Source organism: Microcaecilia unicolor, chromosome 1 (genome assembly GCF_901765095.1).
Source record: "Microcaecilia unicolor chromosome 1, aMicUni1.1, whole genome shotgun sequence".
NCBI lineage: Eukaryota > Metazoa > Chordata > Amphibia > Gymnophiona > Siphonopidae > Microcaecilia > Microcaecilia unicolor.
The window spans coordinates 56,455,914-56,470,174 of NC_044031.1; the positions used below are offsets into that span (position 1 = coordinate 56,455,914).

At 44.7% G+C, this 14,261-nt stretch overlaps 1 protein-coding gene across 2 annotated transcripts in view; it reads left to right on the forward strand.

Moving 5' to 3' along the window:
- The window catches only part of LOC115466290 (5-beta-cholestane-3-alpha,7-alpha-diol 12-alpha-hydroxylase-like), a 149,645-nt gene that overhangs the window by 100,675 nt on the left and 34,709 nt on the right, over positions 1-14,261 (forward strand). The window lies entirely within an intron of this gene.

A 14,261-nucleotide genomic window follows, 5' to 3' on the forward strand; every position in this document is an offset into this window, starting at 1 on the left:
CACTGTATGAGTTTATTTTGTTGGGCAGACTGGATGGACTGGACAGGTCTTTATCTGCCACTATCTACTATGTTACAATGTTTCACATATTTTCTTTTAGATCAAGGTCTGGTTTATTCATCTTGGACATCAAGTTCTTTCTGTGTGCAAAGCTAGCATGTACATTTATTTGAGTAACTAAGACACAATTCATTCTGACATCTAGTGTCCATATCAAATCTACAAGTGTAGTACAGAGAAGTTCTGAGAGAAGAGGACATTTCTCCGGGTAAGTGAACATTATTTTGCTCTGTGCTTTGGTGATTTAGAGATTGGGGATAAAAGAAGAATTTTAGGTTTATTGTTAAAGACAGAATTTTAAAGCAAACTTTATTAACTTTAGGCGGTTAGCTTGGCAGAGTTTAAAAAGGGGTTGGATGGTGTTCTAAAGGATAAGTCCATAGACCGCTACTAAATGGACTTGGGAAAAATCCACAATTCCAGGAATAACATGTATAGAATGTTTGTACGTTTGGGAAGCTTGTCAGGTGCCCTTGGCCTGGATTGGCCGCTGTCGTGGACAGGATGCTGGGCTCGATGGACCCTTGGTCTTTTCCCAGTGTGGCATTACTTATGTACGTATGTACTTATCCTCTATACCCTTTTCCCCATAGTTGTAAAACTTGAACTTTCTGTGACAGCTTTAACAGATAGCCTCTAGAAGGTACAGCAGGGTCTAGTTCAGTCTTCATTTAAAAAAGAAAAAGAGTGAAGCAAGATTTATTTATTAGTTTTCATAATATACAATCCTAACATTTGGGTTTCTGCCAGGTTCTTGTGACCTGGATTGGACACTGTTGAAACAGGATACTGGGCTAGATGGACTGTTGGTCTGACCCAGTATGGATATTCTTATGTTCCTATGTTTTTATCCTGTGGACCCCAGAGTGGGGTAGTCCATGATCTCTACATCTACATCAGGGTTGGGAAGCCACGGTCCTAGAGAGCTACAACCCAGTCGGGTCTTCAAGATGTCCATAATGAATATCCATGAGATCTATTTATATACAATAGAAACAGTACATGCAAATGAATCTCATGCTTATTCATTGTGAAAGCCTGACTCAGTTGAGGCCCTCAAGGATTGAGGTTACTCACTCCATCTCTACATGCTTAACATGCACCTTGCTGGATCGCCTGTATGGCTCCTCCCTTAACTCAGAGTTTAACTCTTCCCTCTATAATCAGTTTAGTAAACGGGGGTGGGGGGATAATCTTCAATTCTATTGGGCACATTTTTAGAATGGACCACCCACTAATGAGATCTGATTGACTCCTTTCTGGAACAGAGGCTCAGAATTTTCTTCCAGTAACAATAAAGTAAAGAAAATTTGGGCAGCCTGATACATCTGTTCCCCCACTGAAAGAGATTTCTTACCACATAGCAATGAAATTTACCCCAAAACAATAAGAAATATCTATATATATAAAAGGCACCACCAACGTTCTAATGAAGCCTCACTTCCGTTTTGCATGGTGGTGTAGATATCCGGTTTCACAGGCAGGAGTAAGGAGTAGGGAAACACGCTCCTCTCCTGCTGACTCTGCTGCCCGGGTTGCTCCCCTCTCCCCGCTGTATCGTCAGGGCACGGCTGAGGATCTCAAAGCACAGAACACCCTTCCTCCCCCTTACTTCTTCCCTCCCCTCCCTCCTCTTACATTTACATTTAAAACAACACCAGGGGCTTGCAACTCTGCCTCTCTCTGCTTACTCTCTCCCTCCGCCGAGAACTAGCATTAAACTGACCTTTTGGGTGGAAATTGGACTCACTCAAACATAGCCAGCAAGCTGCAATCTGCTGCTCTCCTGCTGACTCTGTTGCCTGGCCTGCTCCCCTCCCCCCCCCCCCCCCCATTGTCTCGCTAGACCATGGCTGAGGATCTCAGAGCACTGAACCCCCTTCCTCTCAATTGCAATGTCAGAGAAAATGAGTGCAGGGAAGGTCAACCGCTCCCTCCCTCCCTTTACATTTAAAGCAACACCAGGGACTTGCATCTCTGCCTCTCTCTGCTTATTCTCTCCCTTCGCTGGACTACTAGCATTAAATAGCCCTTGCAAGTGGAAACCGTAAAACTGGTGTACAGAGAAATGGGAGTTACTTGATGCTTTTCTTGACAACAGACCTCTTCTGTATGCCCTATTTTCCAGACTCCTGCTGCTGCCAGTTACATATAAAGCGCAGGACTCAGACAGGCTTGCCACTTTCAGAAGCCAACAACACTCTTTCTACACATTCACTCTGCAGGGGAGAGGAGAATCGATGGATGGCAAAAGGGGGGACAGGGGATAGAGGAGAATCGCTGGGTAGCTGGAGGGGGCGCAGGGGAGATAGGAGAATAGCTGGATGGATGGAGGGGGGCAGGAGAGAGATAACAATCACACACATATTCACTCTCACAGACACACTCACACCCAGACTCAATCTCTCTCTCTCTCTCACACACACACACACACACGGTGCTGCCAACCACGCAGAGGGGGGGAGAGGCAAGGGGGTCCTGAGACCACAAGGGAGGGGAGGGGAACACAGAGGGGGAGGGGTCCTGAGACCTGTGAGGGGGGAGGGGGAGGGGGTCCTGAAGGGACAGGCATCTCTGTCACACACACACTCTCACAGTGTCTTCCTCTCTCTCACTCTCACACTATGTCTCACACTATATCACATTCACTCTCTATGTGTCACACAGTCACTCACACACACTCTCGGTCTCATACACTCTCTCGGTCTCACACAGAGTCTGTGTATCGCACACATACTCTCTCACACTCTGTCTCACACACACACACACTCTCTCACACACAGTGTATCTGTGTGAAACACACTCTCTCACACTCACTGTGTCTCACATACTCGTTCAAACAAACACACTGTCATCCTCACACACATACTCTCTCACAGACACATTCGCACCCAGACTCACTCTCTGTCACACACACACACTCGCACATTCACTCGCTCTCTCACACAGTCTCTCCCACACACACTCTCACAAACATACACACTCTGAGACCAAGCTTGCTAGCGCCCGTTTCATTTGTGTCAGAAACGGGCCTTTTTCACCCTACACCCCCTCTCCCAAGTCGCCGCCGCTCCCCCCCCCCTTGCCCTCCGCCCAGCAACTTTCCCTCCAGTCCCGCCCACACACACACCCAACAGACCTGCCGTGCCGCTCCGATCTCTGCCCGAAGCTGCAGTACCGGACCAACAAAAACAACATCAGCTTCCTGTAAACAGCTCTGCAGCCGCTCCTCTCGCCTCACGTCGCTCCTACAGGGCCCTTCTCCAGGGGCACTGACGTCCAGGCAGTGGTGTGCTGGAGCAGGCTCTCACAGGCTCTCGAGAGCCGTTTGTTAAGTTTTTAAGAATTTTGGGAGCCGGTTCTCCATGGCTACTTTAACAAATGGATCCCAAAATGTGGGCTTGGGCCCCTCCTGAATTCTCTTTTACTTTGCTGGCGAGAGAGAGCCCCCTGTTAACAATTTACCAGCACACCCCTGCGTCCAGGTGCGAGGACCGGCTGCACAGCCAACTGCCAGTCCTGATGGCTTCCTGCCGTGCCTCGCCTGCTTCGTTAAAACACCCGATGCTGATTTTGGACCGCCGCACCGCCTCTGTGGATGGAGACAGTTGCTGGCCGCACGGAGAGGGGGGAGCAGCGGCGGCAACTTGGTGAGGGCGAGGGGGACAGTGGCAGCGCAGACATCGGGGGGGGGGGGGGGTGAAGCGGTGCTAGCGCCCATTTCATTCCTCTCTGAAACGGGCCTTTCACACTAGTATTATCTAAACCAAAAGAAATGTCCCACATCAACATACCTTCATTCAAGGAGACATAAACTTAAATTTATAATCCTATTGTATAAAAAAGGGTGTCAGTTAAATTTAGTACCCTGCATGTCTTAAGGCATTAGGTGTAGCTTCATTGGTGTGTAATTAATCCTAATTCTGTATCAATACATATCAACATGTTACTTCACTGTAGATATTTTCACAAACCAGTACTGCAAAACTGAATTTATAAATGTATTTATTTATGTAAAAATACATATATATCACCTATTCATAGTATTATTTATTTATTTCATTTCATTTCATATATAATCTAGTAACTAGGAGGGGAAAAATTGAACACTCACAATAATGAAATACACAACACAAAATACAAAAATAAAAATAAAAATAGAAAGAAAAAACCAATACAACATTCACCTCTTTTCCCAAATTTCAGCAGAAGGAACATAATTTTAAAAACCCATCCCAGTTCTTTTTACTTCATAAAAGCCTGAATAAATTCTAAGGGGCCTTTTAATAAGCCATGTATGCGACTATGCGCACTCAATGTGTGCCAAAATGGAGTTACTGCCTGGCTACCGTGTGGCTCTTACAATAATTTCATTTTTGGTCACACGTATTGGGTACGCACCAAGTGGAAATTGATGTGCGTAGGTCATTACCGCCCGTTTACCGTGTGAGACTTTACCACTAGGTCAATGACTGGCAGTAAGGTCTCAGACCCCAAATGGACGCGCGGCAATTTTCATTTTGCCACACGTCCATTTTTGTCAAAAATGTTAAAAAGGCATTTTTTATAGGCGCGCTGAAAAATGATTCTGTGGGCGTCCAAAACACACATCTACATGACCTTCAGGCCATTTTTCAGTGTGCCTTTGTGATAACATAGCTAATCTTCCCTAAGGAAGGTTGCACCAACAACCGAGTTCCTGTCAGTCTCAAGGAGCAAGGCGGTTCATAGAGCCTCAGGGTTTTCTTCAACTATTCAGGAGTGATACTAGTTAAAGTCTTTAAAATGTATCTTAAAATGCACATGCAACCGATGTAAAGATTTCAGAGAAGACGTAACATGATCATTATGTTGTAATCTCACAATCAAATGCACAACAGCATGTTGTACAACATGTAGAGTCTTACAACAAGATGGAGATAAACCGAAATAAAGACTAGTGCAATAGTCTAATCTAGACAAAATCTAGACAAAAAGTGGCCTAGTGGTTAGAGCACTGGTCTTGAAATCCAGAGATGGCCAGTTCAAATCCCACTGCTGCTCCTTGTGATCTTGGCCAAGTCACTTAACCCTCCATTGCCTCAGGCAGTGGCATAGCCAAGGGTGGGCCCAGGCCCACCCACTTTAGGTTCAGGCCCACCAAGTAGCAGCACACCTATAATGTGGCTGGCAGGGACCCCAAGCCCCACCACCCAAAAACTCCCAACAACTGTTTGCTGCTGGTGAAAATTTGCTATTTAAAAGGTATATGGGGGAGAGGGGATGTTTGAAAGACCATATGGCATGCAGGCGAGAGAGGGAGAAACCAAATCACTTGTAGGACAAGGCAGAGTTCTGCCCACCCACCTTTGGTCCAGGCCCACCCAAACTTGGGTGTCTGGCTACGCCCCTGGCCTCAGGTACAAACTTGTGAGCCCTCCTGGGACAGAGAAATATCCAGTGTACCTGAATGTAACTCACCTTGAGCTACTACTGAAAAAGGTGTGAGCAAAATCTAAATAAACTATCCTAAAATTAGATTGGGTGATCATAGGTTTAATTTTACTTAAAACATGTAGCTGATACAAACAAGTTTGAACTATCTTTGCTACCTGTGGTTTAAGTCTGGGGTCCAAAAATTAAGGAATAACCTTTTTGAGAAAGTGATTTTGTTAAATCTTTACTCATATAGTTGGGAAACCTTTGTGGATGCATAGTAAGGCTATAATTTTCTGGCATTTGGCTGCAGGCTCGTGGCTCTGGGCTCTAGACTGGGGGTTTTAAACATTCTGCTGCTCTGTGCAGCAGTCAGAAGGGTGATTAATTGCTGAATAGATGTGCACTGCGGTGCTGTCTGAACAAACTATAAAAAGAAAAAAAGTCTTCACTGTTGGTGCTGGTAAAGTGTGTGAGTGAGGATTTGAGTGTTTCAGCTAAACCAGTGGTTTCCAAACCTGGTCCTGGAGGTACTCCAGCCAGTCAGGTTTTCAGAATATCCACAATGAATATTCATGAGAGAAATTAGCATTCACTGCCTCCACCTCATGCAAATCATCTCATGAATATTCATTGTGGATATCCTGACTGGCTGGGGTACCTCCAGGACCAGGTTTGGGAAGCACTGCTCTTACCCCTTCCCCAGTTAAACACCATCTCTCCTAGCCTTCCCCAGCCTTCTATAACTTGTCCCAAATATCTCAGGCATCTAATCACACTTGCAGATGACACCACCCAGCTGCCTTTTCCTCACCACTGCATAAGAGCTGAATCCCTACTCAGTCTGGCTTCCTATCCATTTCCGCATACAGTTCTAACTCCTCTTATAGACCTATAAGTGCATTCACTCTGCAGCTCCTCAGTACCTCTCCACTCTCATCTCTCCCTACACTCCTCCCCGGGAACTCCGTTCACTGGGTAAATCTCTCTTATCTGCACCCTTCTCTTCCACTGCTAACTCCAGACTCCATTCCTTTTATCTTGCTGCACCATATGCCTGTAATAGACTTCCTGAGCCGGTACGTCAAGCTCCATCTCTGGCCGTCTTCAAATCTAAGCTAAAAGCCCACCTTTTTGATGCTGCTTTTAACTCCTAACCCTTATTCACTTGTTCAGAACCCTTACTTTATCATCCCTCACTTTAATATTCCCTTATCTCTTGTTTGTCCTGTTTGTCTGTCCTAATTAGATTGTAAGCTCTGTCCAGCAAGGACTGTCTCTTCATGTTCAGGTGTACAGCATTGCGTACGTCTAATAGTGCTATAGAAATGATGAGTAGTAGTAGTAGTAATTTAGTAGTTGACGGCAGAGAAAGACCTGTCCATCCAGTCTGCCCAACAAGATAAACTTATATGTGCTACTTTATATGTATCCCTGACCTTGATTTGTCCTTAGCATAGAGATGTGTCCCCTTTTTGTATTTAGTTATAAAACTTATTAAGGACAAGCATGATATAGATTCTTAATAAAATAGGGTAAAGGAGTCCAGACGGTGGTCTACGCTAAAGACAATGGTCCAGCCTGATGCAGAATCCAGAATAAAAAAGCCCATTGATGTTACTGAATGCGAGGACTGAAAAATTACAAATCAAGAGCAATACATTTCTCAAATTATTTTCTAATATATATGGTAATATCATTTCCTTACTAACAGTATAAGCTGACCAGTACTTGTGCTTGAAAACAATCACCCCAGGTTCCTTTCTCATAGAATCCAGATTCTGATTAAAATGCTGCATCTTCATTGTACCCACCAGAGCCTAGAAATTCTTTAGAATCACCCAGATAGTATCCAAGCCAGAATAGATATAATAAATAATGAAAGACCATATTTACCTCCAAGCAAAATAGCCTCCGCACACATGGACCTCAGCCAGTGGCGTAGCAGGGGGGGGGCTGCCACCCAGGGCGGGGCGGTTCGCCGTTGCACCCCCCCCCAGGTGCAGCACGATGACACCCCCCTCCCCCCCGACCAGCTCCCATACCCTACCTTTAAAAAGAATATCAGGAGGCGAGGCGTCCTGCCTTGCATGTGAAAGAAATGTGGACCGTCGGGCCTTCTCTCGCTGTCTGTCCCGCCCTTGTGGAAATAGGAAGTTGCGTCAGCAGAGGGTGGGACAGATAGAGCGAGGGAAGACCCAATGGTCCACATTTCTTTTATGTGCAGGGCAGGGCGCCTAGCCTCCCGATATTCTTTTTAAAGGTAGGGTGCGGGAGCTGGTCGGGGGGGGGGTGTCGATTCTCAGAGTGGGGGGGGGGGGAGCTGGCAGGGAGCACCGCCCCTGAGCTGACACCCGGGGCGGACCGCCCCTCCCGTCCACCCTTGCTACGCCACTGACCTCGGCTAATGAAGATTGAAACTACAAGCTGCAGATTGGAGAATCAATTCTCTGAACAAGGAGATACTCAGATCTCATCCTCTCATCTCAACACAATAAGTACAAACCCACAACCATAAACACCCAAAACCACACCCTCCTTATCTCAGATAACCTAAAAATACTTGGTGTTATAATCGACCGCAACCTTACTCTGGAGAGCCAAGTAAACTCCACAACAAAGAAAATGTTCTACTCAATGTGGAAATTTAAATGCATAAAACCTTTCTTCTCAAGGGAAATATTTTGTAATTTAATATGATCGATGGTACTAAGCCATGCAGACTACTGCAACGGAATCTATGCGGAATGTAAAGAACAACTCACAAAGAAACTCCAGACCGCTCAAAACACAGCAGCCAGGCTGATATTCGGTAAAGCACGATTTGAAAGTGCCAAACCCCTCGGAGAAAAACTGCACTGGCTCCCAATCAAAGAACGTATCACCTTCAAAATCTGCACCCTGGTCCACAAAATTATCTACGGTGAAGTCCCAGGTTACATGATAGACCTAATAGATCTACCAACCAGAACCAGAACCAGATCATCACGAACATACCTAAACCTCCACTACCCAAACTGCAAAGGACTCAAATACAAAGCAACCTATGCATCCAGCTTCTCCTATATAAGCACACAACTATGGAACGCACTGCCAAAAACTGTGAAAATAATTTACGACTACCTAAATTTCAGGAAATCACTAAAGACCAACCTGTTCAAAAAGGCATACCCTACCGACCCAATATAAATGCCTAAACTCTGCAACACAGCAAAACCAAAGATCGTACAGGACACCACATAACCTTCCCTCTTCCCAATCCCATTGCGCCTGAAACACACATATCTTATTCGACCACTGCATCACTTGTGTATCTGTCTCCCTACCGGACTTGGCGAACGCCTTCACGGTACTATGTAAGCCACATTGAGCCTGCAAATAGGTGGGAAGATGTGGGATACAAATGTAATAAATAAATAACTAAATTTAAGAAAGGGGTGTAGTGGAAAGCAGGAAAAAAATTAAGATTTTTCAACTTTCTCAACATCTCAAATTGATGGTACTAAAGGAGATTTCCTTTAGTACCATCAATTTGAGATGTTGAGAAAACGTTTTAGGGAAGTTTTGCACTGATCATAGTGGAGCAACAGGTAGACAGGGGAGTGGACAAGAAGAACTTTTTTGAATCCATTTTCTTGGAGACATCGTCGGAGCCAGTAACATGTAGAGCCACCCTTTTGGCCACTTTTGCACTAGTCGGACTGTAACACTGTTTTAAAGCTTTACTTTCGACATATGTCACAACAGTTTTGGGGATCATTAATTTGAGTATTTGCTGCTAAGATCAGACACAGGGTACTTGGCTCTGGGAGAGACACTTAAAATTTCTCGTAGCGTTTTTTTTTTTAAGTTTAAACAGATGTTAAAACTTTTGGTTGCAAGGGAACCTTCTGTGTTGACTAGTTAATTCATAAAGAATCCTTAACCAGCTGCTGAGGAATCTTTGAGGCACTCTTTATGTTTTTATAATTGCAAATTCTCCTTATTTGGATCCTCTAATTGGGGTGAAAGTTGTTAATTGCTTTGTTTGCATTCGAGTAGTATTTTAAGGGGTGCACAATTGCACTTAGCACATAAAGGAAGCACATTATTGCACATAAATACCACAACAGGAGTGAGCTACCCAATGAATGAAGTGCAATATTTCACCCATTAGTAGTGTAGTTAGACTACCACATGAGTGCGTAAGTCTCTGAGGGGTTCTGTTACTAAAGATTAGCTCAAATTATCTGCAGCAGGATCCATAGGAATAAATTGGGACCTGCTGCACATAATTTGAGCTAACCTTCAGTAAAAGACCCCCTGAGGGTGCTCCTCTTTTATGTTAGAAGTAGGTACATTCTCCTGGTTTTGATTGGGGATGTATGTGATAAGCACAGGAGTCAGAGTTCTAAAGTTGAGCTGGAAGAGAAGGCTTCAGAGGGAAGCAGCTGAGAGATGTGTTGAAGATTTGAGTTGAGGCATTGGTGAAATCCTTTTTACTTATTGATCTTTATTAAGTTTAATGCTAAAGAATAAGGCCAGTTAGTGTGTGTGAGTGTGGAGAAGCTGGTTTTCAACAGAGTAAGTATCTCTTTTAAAAGAGAAAGTGAAGTGTTCAGATCTGATTGAATTTTTGTAGGGAAAAACTGAAAATACCTGGAAGAAACTAAAAATAAAATGGATGGATGAATAAATGTTAATTTTCTAGGAGAAAAGTATTTAAAAACTGGTTTTAAAGAACTTTGAGATGTCTGAGGAATCCAAAGATTTTTTTTTTATTTTGTTGTTGTAATCTCCTTTTAAATTGAGTTTGGAAATTTCCTCAGGGGATTACTAGACTGGTGTAGAATTCTCCAGATATTCTGGGGGGGGGGGGGGGGGGGAGGTGGAAAGCTCAGCCCACAGGAAGGATTGGCAGAGAGTAACTGACAGTAAGTGTCATAGTTGGGGTGGAGTTGGAAGGTGATAAAAGTGATGGGATTAGTGAGCATGTGCTTTGTGGTGCCTTCACCCCCACCAGGACCCATGAGGAAAGATGGTGTCCTGGAGAGACCCAATAGCCTAAGGCTGAATAAAGGGGAGGATTTTTGCCAATAAAAGCATTAACTGGAGTGTGAGGAGTGCTCTGGGTGTGTAGAAAGGGTTAATCCAACCCAGGAGCAGAGCAGTATCCGATTCTGCTGCTATCTGTCCTCTTAACTCCGTTTCCAGGGCTTCCTTTCCATTTATTTCTTTCCTTTCCTCCTTTCTTCTTCATTTCTGGTCCTCAGCTTCTGTCTATTTTGTTCATCCATGTGCAGTTTTTTTCCTCTCTTCCTTTTCCCTCATCTCATCTCCTTCCTCACTCATCCCTCCCCTCCATCCATGTCCAGCATTTCTTCTCTCTCCCCTCCTCTCCCCTGCCCTCCATGCACCCATACCCAGTGACCCTTCTCTCCCCTGCCCTCCATCCACCTATGTCCAGTGACCCTCCTCCCCCCTGCCCTGCCCTGCATGCACCCATACCCAGCGACCCTCATCTCCCCTGCCCTGCATGCACCCATACCCAGTGACCCTCCTTTTCTCTGCCCTCCATCCACCCATGTCCAGCAGTGACCCTCCTCTCCCCTGCCCTGCATGCACCCATACCCAGCGACCCTTCTCTCCCCTCTGTACAGACCAAAAGAATCCTTTATGGTTCCAACACTTGCTAAGTGTTTTTAAGCAGCTTGGGGTTTGCACAGTTATAAGCAGTGGGCGAGACGGAGCTGAGGAGATCCGTGTCCATTCAGTGAGGCATCACGTGACCCCCTGGAATCCTTTCAAAAATGCCTCTCCACCTCTCTTTAGCCTCCTTGAGCACTGTGTGCTGTTTTTCTGGATAAGTTACAGTCTCAGCATTGGGTATTCTCTATGTATTTACATAGTAACGTGAGTAACATAATAAGTGATGGCAGAAAAAGACCTTTACGGTCCATCCAGTCTGCCCAACAAGATAAACTCATATGTGCTACTTTATAAGTATACCTGACCTTGATTTGAATCTGCCATTTTCAGGGCACAGACTGTAGAAGTCTGCCCAGCACTAGCCCCGCCTCCCAACCACCAGCGCTGCCACCCAATCTCCGCTAAGCTTCTGAGGATCCATTTCTTCTGAACAGGATTCCTTTATGTTAATCCCATGCTTTTTTGAATTCTGTTACCGTTTTCATTTCTACCACCTCCCTCGGGAGGGCATTCCAAGTATCCACCACTCTCTCCGTGAAAAAATACTTCCTGACATTTTTCTTGAGTCTGCTCCCCTTCAACCTCATTTCATGTCCTCTAGTTATACCGCCTTCCCTCCTCTGGAAAAGGTTTGCTTGCGGATTAATACCCCTGTTTCTCCTTTCCTCCAGGGTATACATGTTCAGGTCAGCAAGTCTCTCCTCATACGTCTTGTAACGCAAATCCCATACCATTTTTGAAGCTTTTCTTTGCACCGCTTCAATTCTTTTTACATCCTTAGCAAGATACGACCTCCAAAACTGAACACAATACTGCAGGTGTGGCCTCACCAATGACTTGAACAAGGGCATCAACACCTCCTTTATTCTGCTGGTCACACCTCACTCTATACAGCCTAGCAACCTTCTGTCTATGGCCACTGCCTTGTCACACTGTTTCGTCGCCTTCATATCCTCAGATACTATCACCCCAAGATCCCTCTCCCTGCCTGTACATATTAGACTCTCACCACCTAACACATATGTCTCCTGTGGATTTCTACTCCCTAAGTGCATCAGTTTGCATTTCTTCGCATTGAATTTTAATTGCTAAACATTAGACCATTCTTCTACCTTCTGCAGATCCTTTTTCATGTTTGCCACTCCCTCCGGGGCATCCACTCTGTTACAAATCTTGGTATCATCCGCAAAAAGGCAAACTTTACCTTCTAACCCTTCGGCAATGTCACTCACAAATACATTGAACAGAAATGGCCCCCAGCACCGTTCCCTGAGGCACTCCACTACTCACCTTTCCCTCATCCGAGTGAATTCCATTAACCACCACCCTCTGGCTTCTGTCCGTCAACCAGTTCCTAATCCAGTTCACCACGTCGGGTCCTATCTTCAGCTTGTCAAGTTTATTCAAGAGCCTCCTGTGGGGAACCGTGTCGAAAGCTTTGCTGAAGTCTAAGTAGATTACATCTATAGCACGTCCTTGATTCATTTCTCCGGGCACCCAGTCAAAGAATTCAATAAGATTCGTTTGGCACGATGTACCTTTGGTAAAACCATGTTGTCTCAGATCTTGCAACTTATTGGCTTCCAGAAAATTCACTATCCTTTCCTTCAGCATCGCTTCTATTACTTTTCCAATAATCGAAGTGAGGCTTACTGGCCTGTAGTTTCCAGCTTCTTCCCTATCATCACTTTTGTGAAGAGGGACCATATCTGCTCTTCTCCAATCCCACGGAACCTCTTCTGTCTCCAAGGATTTATTAAACAAATCTTTAAGAGGACCCACCAGAACCTCTCTGAGCTCCCTCAATATCCTGGGGTGGATCCCATCTGGTCCCATGGCTTTGTCCACCTTTAGATTTTCAAGTTGTTCATAAACACTCTCTTCTGTGAATGGTGCTATATCCACTTCATTCTCATCTATACTTTTGCCAGTCAATTGTGGTCCTTCTCCAGGATTTTCTTCAATGAAAACAGAACAAAAGTATTCGTTTAGCCAATTTGCTTTTTCTTCATCATTATCCACATAGCGGTACGCAGCATCTTCAGTCTCACAATTCCCCTTTTAGTCTGCCTCCTTTCACTAATATACCTGAAGAACTTTTTGTCACTCCTCTTTACATTTTTAGCCATTTGTTCTTCCGCTTCTGCTTTTGCCAGACTTATCTCTCTCTTGGCTTCTTTCAGTTTCATCCGGTATTCCTCTCCATGTTCCTCTTCTTGAGTTTTTCTATATTTCATGAACGCCAACTCTTTAGCTTTTATTTTCTCAGCCACTTGCTTAGAGAACCATATCGGTTTCCTTTTTCTCTTGCTTTTATTTACTCTCCTTCCAAAAAGGTTTGAGGCCATATTTAGAACTTCTTTCAGCCTTGACCACTGCCCTTCCACTTTTCGTATGTCCTCCCAGCCCATCAGCTCCTTCCTCAGGTATTCCCCCATTTCACTAAAGTCAGCATGCTTGAAATCCAGGACTTTGAGTTTTGAGTGGCTGCCCTCCACTTCAGCTGTTATATCAAACCAAACTGTTTGATGGTCACTGCTGCCTAGGTGGGCACCCACTCGAACATTTAACACACTATCCCCATTTGTGAGCATCAGATCCAGCGTCGCTCCCTCCCAGGGTCTCAGCACTGTGTGAAGTCCCTAAATAAATATGAGCTGGTTCAACTAGTGATTTTTGGTCTTCTCATAACTTTTACAGTACTTATTTTTTTCTCTCTTTTTTTTTTTACTGTAATTGAAAATGGAGTGAGAATCTCTATCAGTGTTCTTTCCTCTGTGACATCATCAAGCTGACATTTGTCCTAATGGTGTCATAAGCAGAGCCATTAAAATCAAAAGAGGAGCTAAATAGTCTATTTTCACTGAACAGATGCCACCAGGAAGCAAAATTATTCCAGTGGTAAAACTGAGCAGGACCGACATGGACAACACAAAGCAGAGACATTCATGGAACCAGAAAACTTCATTCCTGCAAATCGACTCATCAGTTCAGGGATACATTAACCACTAGGTCACGCCTCTTACCCCAAAGACCACAGACTGAGCTGGGCCATGAGCCAAGGGGGGCTATGAGCAAACTGATACTTTGCCTAACAC